The following is a 15033-nucleotide window of genomic DNA, read 5'->3' as shown; positions in this document are numbered from 1 at the left end:
CTAAATTAATTTGATCCAGGATCCTTAACCCCCACCCCTACATAGCATTTCCTGGAATTATTGCTCTCAAGAACACAAATTGAATTTGCTGATTTAAATTACAATCCAAAGAGCCTTAAAAGATTGACAAAATGTTTCAGTTTTTAAGTTTCATAGTTTTATCTTGTTAGTGCTTAAAACTAAATGCTAAGAAAAAGGTACAGTATCGATGATATAAATGCTATTCAAGACTGTGCATTTCTAATGTGTAATCTATATCATCATTTTTATGTGCCATTTTCTCTAAGCCTAGTCCTTTTTCTTTGCCTGCTGGTAGAAGTGGGGTCTAGGGATTAGAATCACATTCAATGACCTTTTTCTCTATTTCTCTGCTACGCACGGGCAGTTCTTAGAGATGGGAAAGTGTTAACATTTCCCATTTGCTCTCTAGATTCTGCAGGAATTGCCCTAATGGGGGTTCTTTTCACTTCTCCAAACTGCTTATGGGCAGGACTCCCCGAGTGATAAGTGTGAGGATAGGTAAAATTCTAGAATACCATAGCACTGGAGAAGCTGTGGCAGAATAGGTTACAGACACTCTGGAAATGGTGAACATCAAGAGAGTGAAAAAGTCTCAGTGGAGATGACAGTCAAAGGATGCTGGAGACAAAAGACTTCAGCATCAGATGGCAGGTGGCCTGTCTATGTGTTATCAAGTATGAACCTGTTCACAGGTATATACCACTTTAAGTCTGGATCTGTGTTACTCTGGGGGCTTGGGGCTTCCTGTTGTCCATTAGTGTGGAAATTCATCACAGCTCTTCATAAATATTCCAGTCCTTTGTCTTTCCAGGGATGTGGTAGGTTTGAATATAGGTGTGGCCACATGGCATGCTTTGGCCACGGAAATGTGAGCATAGGCAAATGGGCCATTTTCAGGTGAAAGTGGCAAAGCAGAGAAGGGCCTTTAGCCAACCTGGGATGGTAAAATCGTACAAGTGAGAATGAAACTTTGGTTTTTATATGCCACTGAGGTTAGGGGTTGTTTGTTACTCAGGAAACCAAACATAGTATATCTAGAACACTTCATATGTCTACATCTTAGTTTTATCACATGTAAAATAAAAAAAGAACATTATGTCTTTTACCTACCAAGTAATATGAAACATTGGATGCATCTTAGAAGAGAATTGTTTCATTTATCTGAAGTGTTAAGAGCAACATCCTTCAGTGAGTAAACAAGTTTCTACAAATGTGAAGGAATGAGCAATTTAAGACTCGGAAGTTCATATGCACCCCGTGGTGCACTTGGATCCTATATAGGAATGGCCGGTGCGCTCACTGGCTGAGTGCGGTGCGGGCGACACCACACCAAGGGTTGCGATCCCCTTACCGGTCACAAAAAGACAAAAAAAAAAAAAAAAAAAAACTAATCTCAATCTTTTAATAAAACTAGTTAAGGCATCTATATTCCTGATCTGTGGTTAATTCAATGTATTAATTGTTTCAGTATTCATAAATCTGTGAGCTATCACATTATATAGAAAGGAGTACAAAAATTAAAATGAGACTAAAAAGGAAAATAATAAAAATGACTCTATTGCTCTCTTTAAAATACATAGAGGTTTACAAAGCTTTGATGACTCAGGGTGTCTCTGAGTCATCTTTACACCATATTTATTTTGCAAGAATGCAAAGTCTAGCTTTATTTATGCAAATAAATGTACTTCTATTTTATATTAAGATACAACGCAATATGTGATAAAAATAAACATTGTACTTAACTCGTTTTTTTAAAAGAATTTATTCAAGGATGTTTAAGCTATTCTGTAATAAAAGTATTTGCTAAACATGAGATTTTTTAAGCATTAAAGTAATACCAAGACTATCTTATATAACTTAGCTTTTTGAGAGGAAAATACTAATTGTTGAGAAAGGCAAAATACCTTTCTAAACATGTGTGGAGATTAGCATAAATTAAGAACATAAATGAAAGAATATATAAAGGAATTTATTGATTAAATTCATTGCTTTAAGATGATATACTTCAGTGTCACCGTCCAGTGAGGGGTGAATAAGTAATGTCATTGCCTCGCACAGTTAAGGCACAAGGTAGGAGCTCAAGTTGTTGAATTAACGAGAAAAATTAGCTCAGTGACTTGGAAGTTATTATTTAAAGTCAGCCAGTATTCAAGAGCCAGTCTTATTATTTTTTTTTTTTTAATAAATGAAGCCAAAAAGAAAAGGCTAACATCAATAGTTTCATATTGTATAATAAAGAATTCTGGGCTCTCATTTAGACATTGACTTTGAACTTTTCATTAGATTCAAAGACTTGTTTAAAAGATAAATTTTGACCCCATCCATATTCGGACTTTTCTCTATGGAGGTAGGACAGTCCTGTATGAGAAATAATATAAGCCAAGTTTCTTATTTTTCTAAATCTCAGGAGTTGGCCAATCAAAGGCTCATGACAAACGTGTGAAAAATTTATGTGGTCCAAAAATATATAAAATTAATGAAACATACATAGAATTAATAAACTATATGCATATGTATTTATTTTTAATCAGCTATATGTTATTTCTTCTATCTCTGGTTCTTACCAACTATGTTCAATTTTTCACAAACAAGTGCAGTTTTTCTTTGCCTGTCATATGCTACTAGGAAAATGAGATTAATGCTGCACTTCAAGACCTTAAAAATTTTAACAAAAATTTTCAACCAGCTTTAAAGTTTAGGGTCATAATGTCATATCACATAAGCAATCAGCTCCTTTTTTTCCTAGCACCACACTGTGATCTGAAACACTCCAGTGTTTTCTAATGGTTGAGATTCAGGTTGTACGTGATAAGATAACTTTAATTTAGTTGTATCTCATTGACTTTCTCCTGTTGTTATTCAACATTCTGGACTAGATTTGTTGAAACACGTCAGTTTTCCTACCTATGACTATCTTTTGATTATGAATTTCTCTGATAATATACAGCTGATTCATCATACCTAAACTTCCACCATCTCTCTTGCCATCATGATCAAGTTATATACCTCATTTGGTAAAAAAGGGAATAGATAATCCCTTCTCCCCAAGACAACAACAACCAGCAAACAAACACACATGGTTTTTACTGACTCTGCTTGGCATATAGAACCATTAATGATCATTATTCTAGACAGAGTCCAAGCTCAAAAGATAATGATGTTTAGGATGAAAAAGAATAAAGTAAAAAAGGAATCTTGAGGTAACACTTCTTCAGAATAGTCATTTATTCATTCCTTAAACATGTATTATGTGGTTTCAATGTGTCAGTTACTGAGGATAGAAAAGTGAGTAAGACACAATCCACGCCCTTAGGGGCTCCCAGAACAGTGGGTGAGCCATGCAGTCAAGGAAAGTACAGTGAAAAAGACTTATGAGGTCAACCTGGCAGGAGGAGTAGGATTTTCCCACAAAGGAGAGAAGCAATGTAAAAATTTTATTTTTACATTCTGTGCAAGAAGTAAAAATAAAAAATAGTAGGTGGACTAGAGGTATGATAGTATATGGCATATTCTAAAGGCAGCAACTATGTGTGATTAAAGTGTTCGGGAAAAGCAGTTAGTGGAGACAATGTTAGAGAAACAGGTTGAGGCTTTGTGACGGAACTTGTAGGACATACTAAGGATACTAAGCTTTATTTATTTATTTATTTTGTCTTTTTCGTGACCGGCACTCAGCCAGTGAGTGCACCGGCCATTCCCATATAGGATCCGAACCCCCGGCGGGAGCGTTGCCGCGCTCCCAGCGCCGCACTCTCCCGAGTGCGCCACGGGCTCGGCCCCTAAGCTTTATTTTGAAGGGAATGATGAGTCATTGAAGGTTTGTAAGTAGGGGAGCAATCCATTAATGTCTATGATTTTTAGAAGATAGGTGTGATGGTCCCAGCGTGGGAGATGTGATGGTGACGGATGAAGCCAAGAGGCAGAACAACTGGGAGACCCAAGAGAGATGATGAAGACCTTAACTAGAGCAATTGAAAGAGAATGGAAAGGATGGGATTTATTTAAGGTAATTTTTAAAAAATGTGGTAATACTCGGCCTATATCAGGCCAAGAAAAAGTAGGAAAAGTCAAGGTCAACAGCTGAGAGTGATGGTACAGAATAAAAGAGATTACCAAGGAAAGGGGCAGCTAGGGACAAATAAAGGGACTGTTATCATTGTTTACAGCTCAAATAAAGTCAGAAAACATGAATCTTTCAACCTAGCATGCATATGCAATTTTCTCCAAAAAGTCTAAATAAATCAGGTCACAACAACAACAACAACAACAACAACAAACTATAAGGCAGTAGAGTGAATTTCCATTTCTTGTAACAGTAATGAGATAATTTGGAGCGACACACCCAGTGGGGTAAGTAAAAGTATTTGAATTATAAAAACAAAGGTGGGAAGGATTTAGCACACGAAAATTCAGGAGAAGAAAGAGAGGTAAGCTCAGCTTTAAAAGCTTTTGTTCTTGGGTGTATGACTATGAGGGCGGGGGCAGGGAGAGATCTGAGAAACCAGCTTTGCTTTAGGCAGCCTTATGGGCTTCATGGAAAAGTCAAAGTCCTTGGCCCTCAAGTGAGGGCTTTAATTAACTAACCCAACTTTAAGTTCAGCGTAGGACTTAACCTGAAATAGAGCATGCCTCACATAGATTTGCAGCCTTGCTTCTTGTCCCAGAGGTGATTACTTTGTCTGAAGTGATTTTGGTCTGATATCTCCCCCAGGTGCCTGGCAGAAGTAAACCAAAGTCCTCTCTAGAGAAAAACATCATCATCATTTAGGCCTCAACTTACAAGTAAATTTTAAAATACATTTCCAGCATGTAGTCAAAAATATCCAAGCAATCAAGAAAATGAGACACCATGAGCAAGAATTGGCAGGAACAGTACTAATAGAAAAAAATCCAGTAACACTTGAGGTATAATTATCAGAAAAATAAAACAACTACACTTACTTTGTTCAAAGAAATAAAAGCCAAGCTTGACAATTTCATCAGGGAACTAGAAACAGTAAAAGTGACAAATAGTAGCAGAGAAATATTTGCCTCTTTTCCTGTCAACAGTATTTGGCCACGACATTTAAAATTCTTACATTTTAGAATTTTACATTTTGTGTTTTCTTTTGCTTTTCTTTTGACACACTGAATACAAAAACAAAACCCTGTGCTGATCAGCCTAATATAATTTTTACTTATTGGTATAATTTGATCAGAAATGTATTAAATAAAAAGTATGCCTACAGGTGTCTGTGTGTGCACCCGTGTTCTCACCACACACCCAGGTGCATGTCACAAACTTCTTGGAAGCAACTATGATTTCTGCCAGGTTCATTCCTATTGTTAACCATTCAGGACACTGTTGGGTAACGCAATCTCACCAGGCCTCCGATGTGACCAGAAAAGTTTACCAGGATACTGTCTGCTCACGGGAAATGAAAATTAGCCGCACTTTTTACAACCTAATGGGTTAATTATAAGTATTACTGAAGGTCAGCCATGATTTAACACATTGCCTAAACTGTTTGAAGGTTAGGTATACATATTGAAATGTAAAAATATTCCTGATGGACTTAGCACGTTGACTTTAAAATGCTCTATGGTCATATTCCTCCGTGACTGACAAGAAAAAAGGGAGATGCATCAGCGTGCTGGAGGGGGAAGCAGGACTGAGGAGGGAGGGGAACCGGGCAGAGGAAGGAGGGAGGGGGCGTCAAAACTGAGCCCTGCCAACTTCACATTGGGTTTGGCCTTGCTAGATCATTCAGTAGTTATAAAATCAAGCGACTCTATCAATATTATGCTCATTTTTCATTTTAAAAGAGGACCACAGTATATTATTTATTCTTATCAAAGTTGAGTGAAAGATCCATATTAAGGCATTCATTGTTTGTACCCAGTTTAGCCAGTTCAGTTCATTAGAATCTGGTCTATTGGACAGAGCAAAAACTGGCCAGTTACATTTAACAACCATCCAGCCCCACACTCGAGAATAAGAGCGTCAGCGAATTTATTTTCCCCATATAAAGTAGAATTTCCAATTCACACCATGTACTCTGTGACTATTATGGACAGTATTTATTCAGAAGGAATGCTGTGCAAGTTTGGAAAAGCTGTCTCTAAGAGCAGAGGGAGAGGTCATCTGACTAAACAAGAAACAAAACCTATACATGGGCAAAACATGAAGAGAACTAAAGTGTGGCATTCTTTCTTTTCAATAAAAAAAGCTTTGAAATCCCTAAAACACAGTGTGGCAATAGCAAACTAGACAATCCTTTCTCTCCCTCCTCTTCTCTCAAGCTCTGTATAACCAGAACGCCTCCATTCACTTAGCAAATATCAGCTTTTTTGGAGGAGGGGAAACTGCTTGGAATTAATGAGATAACACCAAAGGATAATTTCTATTAATAAACTGTTCTCTTCAGTGGAACTCGCCTTTTTTTTTTTTTCAGTTGCTTTTTCAAAAGGAAAATACCTTCTTCAGTCTCCTTTATGCACTTTAGGCCACCTTTCCCCTCCCTTTTCTTTCTTCCTTTCTTTTTTTTTTTTTTTTTAAATTAGAAAGTGACTTAGTGCCATACAAGGGAACCTGAACTCCATCTCATAGTAATACAGTTTCATCCAATGTCACAATGGACACAGGAATATTCAGCCAGTGTTGTGACATTTAATTACTGATACTGTAACTCAATAAACTCAGGGTGCTTAGGGGAGGAGTTAAGGCAGCAAAAAGCAAGTAAAAGTAAAGGCAAAACTGAAGTTACAGACCTGCCATGTAAATTTCAAAACTAAGCTAAAATACTCTATTTCTTTCCACTTCACAGATTGTAAAATGCCAGCTCTCTCAAGAAAGATAAGCAAGCTACAACACTGAAAAATCTTCATTACCACTTTTTCATTCACACAAATAAAAAGAAAAATTCAACATTAACCTTGCCAGAGAAGCGATGCACCTTAACACGTCATATCACTTACCCTAGAATATGCACACCATGATCTCTGAAATCCTTTTAATTCCAGGACATCCAGACCACATATGAATTCTTAGCACATTCACTTAAAGAACAAACTTGAACCAAATTGTTAATTACAACAGAGATCATAACAGAACTCTCTGAAATTCTAGAAAGAGCTGTGAGTTTAAAATCCTGCTTCTAGATCCTGGTGTGTACTGTGTCTATCTTTAACTTGAAAATGATTTGGTTTCACATTCCAATGAAGTCCCACTGGCAGATGCCTTCGGTAAGCGCACCAATGGCAGGCTTTCAAAGGCCCTCCCTCCACCCCCTCCCTCTGACTGAGCTTCCGCTGTTACGTCTAATGCTGATTTACTCAGCTGTCTTTTTTACCTGTCGCTGCTGGGTAAAAGGAGATGCTTTCATTGATGGCTATTACGGAAACACGGGGCAGCTGAAGATCAGCCCGAGGATTCGCTCTCTTTCCCCTGCCATCCCCTCCCCCTACTCACTGCCAGAAACCAACTGACTTCCAAACTTGGCTGCCTCAAAAAGAATGTTCTCTGATTGGCATTCCTGGAAGCAGAAAGCAAGACAGCTCAAGTTCTGTACTGTTACTCAGCATGAATTACTTCCCAGGTATACACAACACGAACAAGTAACTTTCCTGGAGTTTTTGTTAACTTTGAGGAGAATCAAGCAAATATTTCGGATTGTTAAAAATATCTTTGTTGTAGGACAACATTTAAGTTTTAATAGCCACATTTTATAGTAGCCAAGTTTTATAATGTTATCCAGAATGGCTATGGCTGCAGTGAAAAAAGGGAAATGCCAAATGTTTTGTTAAAAGTCCAGTAAGCCTTAGTAAATGAGTTGGGACCCATTAGAGGAAAAAATAGCCACGCTGCCTGTGTGGACAATATTCTGGAGGGCAACTCTTCAATCTGTGGATTTTCTGTGGGAGAAAAACTTACTTATAGGAATTGTGGGAAAACTGATTTTAATTGACCTGTATTTTATAATTACAAACAACAGGAAGAGAGGGTGCCAAAAAACTTCTACCTCTCTATCGAACCTTCTTTTTCAGGACTGTCTTGCAAAACCTTAGTGAGGACTGGGGATAAAAAAATACAGATATGTATGTGTGTTATACACACTCATATACATCTGAAAGAGGAGAAATCGAGTGGACGCAAACTAGGAAGAAGATAACATTTCATCAAATAGATTCTGACAAAGAATAATAATTTGGGGTCCCTTTAAATCACCAGTAATAAACTTGTATTTAATATTTATTTAGTGGTCGTTAGGGCCAAAAGATCTGCTACCAAAAATAATTTTTCTCTTTATGTTCAAAATAGTGAATTTTTTACGTGCAATTCTATGTACCATACAACTTTTTAAGGAAGTGACTTAGTGCCATGCAAGGCCTGGTAAAGGATTTATAATTTTGGTAATTAGACACATCACAACTCCAAGCATTTTGGAATTTCCAAACTTCAGCTGGCTGTGGCTGCCAACTCTAGGCAAGTGTCAGCTGGCTGGGCTCAGGGCAGTGGTGTGGCCACAGCTGCTCCTTGGAGCTTCTATGGACGTCTCAAAAATACTCAACTGCAAAAGGCTGGTTCCATTAAAAAAAAAAAAAAAGCTTTCTGTTTTTGTTTGTTGTTTGTTTAACATTTCCTGTTTTGAGTTATGTTTTACCACATCTAGAGCAAGAGACCATTATAAGAAACCATGAGTGAAAACTTGATTAACTGGTATCAAATTACTAATCTATTTCAGTGTTCTTTTGATGACCCATATAGATTGGTGGCCTATGAGTTGCCTGCTCCTTAACCTAACTGTATTAAAAAAAAAAAAAAAAAAGAAAGAAAGAAAGATTAAAACAAGGGGAGGAAAAATTTTTCCTTACTCTTATCCCCAAAGTTGACTATTTTAGGGAAACTGCAGACTATATGCAATGCTGATAGAGGCATTCAAATGACTTCATAAATAAATGGAAAGAAATAGCCCTGTAGCCCAAAGAGCAAGTACTTCTGTCCCCGTGTTTCTTTTTCCCTCTGTCAAAAATATTCTTCACCAAGGCTAATGGATAGTGTCAAAACACAAGTGACTGAAGAAGAGTGGATGGAGTTGATGGCTGGCCACTTGGTTCACATTCAGCCACACTATTCACTTCTGTGTGAGTGTGAGTGAACACTAGCACACACCTGACACTCAAGAAATGTTTGTTAAAACTGAAGAACTGCTTGTGTAAAAGTGTGTAATTTAACTGATGGAAAACAGTTATTTTTTGGCCCACATTTTAGATAAATATATTTTACATTTTATCTTAGAGATTTTGGGAAAAAATATCTCTTTGAAACAATTAATAAAAATATATAGAATGTGTACTATGTACTAAGCACCTTTGCTGAAGCCAAAAAAAAAATATATATATATATACATATATATATATAATATGAGGGTACTGCAAAAAGTTCATGGAAATATTTGTATTATCTTTTAATTCTATTTTTGCATGAACTTTTTGAATACCCTCGTACAATGTTTTTGTGTGTGTGTATGTGTGTGTGGAGAAAGAGAGAGAGAGAGAGAGAGAGAGAGAGGGGGAGAGAGAGAGAGAGAGAGAGAGAGAGAAAGGGAGAGAGAGTCTAAATACTAACATGGCAAATATTTAAGATCACTTCTGCTGGTCTTGCTGGCTTGTAAGAAAAATAGAGAAAACAAGAAAATGTTAGGTGCTCTAATATTTCCCATTAACTAGTAAACTGTAACAATTTTCTCTATTGAATTGTTAACTGGCCATTTCTTATCATGCAACATTGATCAATCAGATATCTCCTCAGGTTTCCAACTCATCTCTACTTATATTTTCATATGTGCTAATCATAGAAATTCTAGAACACTTTACAACAGTAGTAAGAGCATTAGTTCAGACGCACAGCTGAGTGAACACAATGACAATTTTTTTTTCTTCTCCCCCCCCCCAACCTTTACGAGGCAGTTGATAAGATTTATAATGGTTAGAACTCAGTCTTTATCATGAGTAAATGTTGTTTTTCTCTTTCATAAGCACAAACATGAGAGTTAGGATTTGATCAGAAAAATAGCTTCCAGAGCTTGTTTCCAAAGAAAACTGGGCATGTAACAGGAAAATCAGATACCCTTGATTTATCATGAACAAGCAGTTAATCTCTGCTCCATTCTCCACAAATAGACTGTATTAGCACAGTTCTGTGAATGACAAATGCTGGTAGCAGGCTCCTTGCCGGGCTGAACAAAGTATTCAGACTCAGTCTTGGCTGATCTGTGAGGCATCTATGTTTATGAAGAACCTGGTAACTTAAAAGCAAATGGATCCTGTCATTTTTTTCCCTCCCTCATGTCCGTAAGGGACAGCACAGGTGGTATGCTCAGGGTGATGGTTTTGTGGCTGATTTTTTTGTGTGTTTTATATAGACCTTGTTTTTAAAAGCATATACTATTCATGCAAAAATAAAGTTGTTTGTGGTTGAGAGGATGGCTCATGGTTTTGTTAAGAGGAAAAAAATCAATGAACCCAAGTAGTAAGTTGTTTGCAAAGTAATTAAAATAGACAATGCCCGAGAAAAAGAAAAGCTAAGAACAAACATCATTAGAAAATAGGGACTCTAATAACAGATATGAAAGGGATTCAAAGCAATAGTATGCTATGTATAATCTTATTAAAGCCAATTAAATTTAAAAAATAGCCAGCAATCCCTCTGTTGGGTACATACCCAAAGGAAATAAAATCACCACCTCATAAGGATATCTGCACTCCCATGTTCATTACTCACAATAGCCAAGATGTGGAAACAATTGGTGTTTGTCAACAGTGGAATGAATAAAGAAATATGTGTGTGTGTGTGTGTGTGCATGTGTGTGTGAGTGTGTATGTGTATGTGTATGTGATGGAATATTAAGAAACCTTAAAGGAGATCCTGGCATTTGTGACAACATGGATGAATCTAGTGGACATTATGCTAAGTGAAATAAGCCAGACAGAGGACAAATAAAAATATTACATAGGCAGAGCAGGGGGTGAAGGTGGAAACAAGAAGATGAAGGTCAAAAGACAAAAAATTATAATAGTACAGTATGAATAAGTCAAGAGATCTAGCGTACAGCATGAGGACTAATTACTAATTACTAGTTAGTAATATTGTACTGTGTACTGGTAAATTGCCAAGAAAGATTTTCAGTACTTTTACCATACACAGACACAAAGAGGTAACTATATGGGATGATGGTGTGTTAATTTGCTTTCCTGTAGTCATCACTTCACTGTGTATATGTACATCAGGGTGAGTATATCAAAACAGCATGTTGGATGCCTTAAATATATACAATAAAAAATGGAAAAAAACCAAAACAAAACCCCACAACAGCATGCTATGTATTCTATTCAATGCCAATTCTATTCAATACCAATGGGGAACAATGATAGTTTTGATGACAACAGGATGGCATAGGCTAATGCTTAAGGTTAAAAATCAGCATGTAAGTGTACATGCACCATAATTTCAACCACATCGGAACATCCGTGGGCACCAGAAAGATAATGGCTAGAAATAATCTTATCGAAATGATTTGTGGGTCCTTTAAAAAAATCTTATTCTTACATTTTCTGCAGTGTAGTTATTTTACCTTGGTAATTTACACACACACACCCCAAAAATATTCAAGTAAGAATAATTGCAGTTTTTCCTCATTGTCTTTCAAGAGGCATCTCTATTTCTCTTCTCTGGGTCTCTGTTGCTGGGGGGGGGAGGTTGGGGAGGGAGCAGAAGGGAATGGAGATGCTCTCTAACGTGGAAAGGGACACAAAAGAAGCTTAAGGGGGCTTATGTTGGTTTTAAGAAAGGGTATGGAGGGAAATACCCAAGGAACAGAAGACTCTTAAAGGAAATGGTAAGTATGAGGGGAGAGAAGGTAGAGAATAGAATCTGGCACACTGCAGGTGGTGTCAGACGGGCAGCCAGGTTGGGGAGCAGCTACTTCAGTGAGGTAGATTTTATGGAGAGCAAGATCTAAAGAGGAAGCTTAGGATATTTGGCCATAGGACATCTGGCTGTGTGTTTTGTGATTTCTTCTCATGAAATATTTAAGAGAGGTCTTTACTTTTCAAGACCTGTCAAGGTTGTGTGTCTTTCGGACACTTCATGACATTGACATGGATCTTAAATCTATCAAATGTTTGGTTACATAAACAGTTTTGAAAAGTTAGTGGTAATTTTTGGGGGTTGTCGTGGTTGTTAAAATTGGAATTTTTTTTTTATATGGGTAAGAAATCATTTTCATTCTTGTCTAAATAAACTTTATGGATGATTTCCCTCTACTTGAATTTCATTTCCTATACCTATGTCTCTCTGTTGCCATGATGGGTATCGGTTCCAGTCTCCTAGGCTGGCTGCTGTATGTAAGGTGACCAACCGTCTCAGTCTGACTGAAAATGAGGGATTTCCTGGGATGCAGTGTTAAAACCAGGAAAGTCCTAAACAAAACAGAACAAGTTGGTCATCCTACAGATATAACCTGGAATTTTTAAATGTCTGTGTATGCTTTTGAGAAAGATTAGCCTTTTTATTAATTATGAAGTGTTTGGCCCAAGTAGGCCAATACTCTGAAAATATGGATTTCATTTTGCATTTGCCCTTTGTTAGCAGAGCAACCTGGGAGAGGTTAACCTCCAAGGCCCACTATCTCTTCATCACTACCGTAAGAATAATAATACTTCAATGAGTTGTTGTCAACCTCAAATGAGATATGCATGCAAATTCAGAATATGTAAAGTGCACAAATCTACAATTGGTATCTAGTGTATTTTACATAACCTTTATATAAAATTATATATAGTTATTTTTCAAGGCAATATTTAGTATTTTAGATTGAGAAATAATGGAGGTACAACACTTCAAACTATGTGAGGTGGGGAGGGAAAGAGAGAAAGAGAGAGAGATTGATTGAGGGAACTGATTTTTTCAGGAGTATTTCAGCATTTGATTTTTCTCTAAGTTAAACTGACCAAGTTTTGTTTCTGAAGCTCTACAGCCCTAGTAACAACCAATACAACATGTTTACAAAAGGTATGATTATCTTCAGTATATTTTAAAAAACTTATTGTATTTTTCCTTTCGAACTCACCAGCATATGCCATATCTGATGCCATTTAAGAAGTGAGGGTGAAATTTGGTTTCTGGAGCAAAATGAAATGTATTTAATGTCATCATTTAAAACCTGTGCAAATTTTCAAAATCAAATGTCTCATCTATATTTGAAACACAAGTGAAAAACTGGTTCTAATGCAAGCTTTCTGAGATTTATCCAGGGTTAGAAACTGGACAATTCTGTTTTGTGTGATAAAAGAAAATGACAATTGATAGCCAAACTGGATGGAGTTTGGTAGTTACTATATTCAGCCTATAGAGCTTAAAAAAATGTCCCAACTACTCTTCTCCAACTTTGAGTCCCAGAGGCAACCATCTTCAACTCTTAACTGTTAATTATGGTGATTACTCCATATTCCTAAATAGTATTCTCATACACCTATTTTTTTTATTTTTTGAATATTAACATTACCTGTTGGCTTCCTACTGTGGAAGATAAAGATTTGGCTATCACACACTTCCTCCAGCCTGTGTGCTCTCTCTCTGACTTGTCCTCTTTCTTTCTCATTCTCACCACACACACACACACACACACACACACACACACACACACACACACACACTCTCACACACCCACACACACACACTCACACACACACTCTCACACACACTCTCACACACACACACACACACACACACACTCACACACACACACATTTCCCTTCCCTTAATCTTCCCAACTTAGTTGCACAAGAATTTTAGGTGAAGCACGAACCAGCATTCACATTATTTTGACTGCGTATACATTATTTGTATGTAAGCCACATGGGGATTTATTACATTTCTTTTACACATTTTTCTTTTTCCTGACATTGGTATTTTTGTCATATTTTTGTTTGCTTAATTTTTTATCTTCCCATCGTTACATTTTCTCACTCTCCACTAGATATGCAATATTCCTCTTAATAAATCGAATACATTGGTTACTCTTTCAGCAGCCTTGTTATTCTTGTTGTGGCAAACTTGCTACTGAGCTGTCATCCTGGGACTGCTCTTTGCCCCTCTTTCATGTTGGGTCCCAGTCGCTGGATTCTTTGTTTTCCTCTTTCTTGATGGGTTCCCTCCTGGGTGTGTGGGGGGGAGCATATATTGTAGTAGCTTCCTGAGAAAAATACATTTTTGGAGAACTTGAATGCTTGAAAATATTTCTTTATTCTCTTCTTACATTAATTGTTAGTTTGCCTAGAAATGAAATTTATTGTTTAGACATATATTTCCCACAGAAATTTCTAGAAATTTCTTCACTGTTTTTCAGTTTCAGTGTTCTTGATAAGTTATTTTGTTTCCTGATTGATTTTATTTGACTTTCTGTCCTTCCTCCTTCCTTTATTTCTTAGTTCTCTTGTTCCTTCCTTCCTCTCCGCACCACCCCCACACCCCTTGTCTCTCTGGAAACACTTATTATTTCTTCTTTAGCCCTGGTGTTCTACTATCTCATGACAGTATAACATGGTGTGGTACTTACTCCCTAATTCCCGCATTGATGTGTTTGAAACTCAAGTGACTTAAACTCATTCTTCCAGTTCTGGGAAATTTTATTACATACCTTGGCAATTTTTAACCCCTATTTCCTCTGTTCTTTCATTCTGAAACTAAACTCCTTTTAGTTGGATTTTGGACTCCTAGACTGCTATGCTAATTTTATCATCTTTTCTTTTATTCATCTTCTTTCTGTCATCTCCTCATTGGAATAATTTCTCATCTCTTTTCTGTTGAATATTTTATTTCTGCTAACATATTTTTAATTTCTAAGAGTTCTGTTTGGCTGTAATTGTTCCTTTTTCATAACATCATTTTCAGTTTCATGAACACAATTTCCTTTCTATCATCTGTAAGAATATACATTTCAGCTTTTTTAATGCTTTCGTCTGTTTCCTGTA

General features: G+C 36.8%; 1 protein-coding gene across 13 annotated transcripts in view; it reads right to left on the bottom strand.

Annotated features, from left to right (window-relative positions):
- Positions 1 to 15033, bottom strand: part of DTNA (dystrobrevin alpha) — a 385407-nt gene that overhangs the window by 273633 nt on the left and 96741 nt on the right. Inside the window, exon 1 of one of the 13 annotated variants that reach the window (XM_063077110.1) lies at positions 7353 to 7436. The exons of 11 other annotated variants lie outside the window; for them this stretch is intronic. The gene's annotated coding sequence lies outside the window, so the exon portion shown is untranslated. Of the gene's footprint in view, positions 1 to 6978; positions 7172 to 7352; positions 7437 to 15033 lie in introns of those variants that run through there. One more of the 13 variants, XM_063077107.1, reaches the window with a different exon arrangement.

The sequence above is a fragment of the Cynocephalus volans genome, chromosome 13, assembly GCF_027409185.1.
Source record: "Cynocephalus volans isolate mCynVol1 chromosome 13, mCynVol1.pri, whole genome shotgun sequence".
Lineage (NCBI taxonomy): Eukaryota > Metazoa > Chordata > Mammalia > Dermoptera > Cynocephalidae > Cynocephalus > Cynocephalus volans.
The sequence above is the reverse complement of the archived record's forward strand: the minus strand, read 5'-3'. Positions and strand labels throughout refer to the sequence as shown.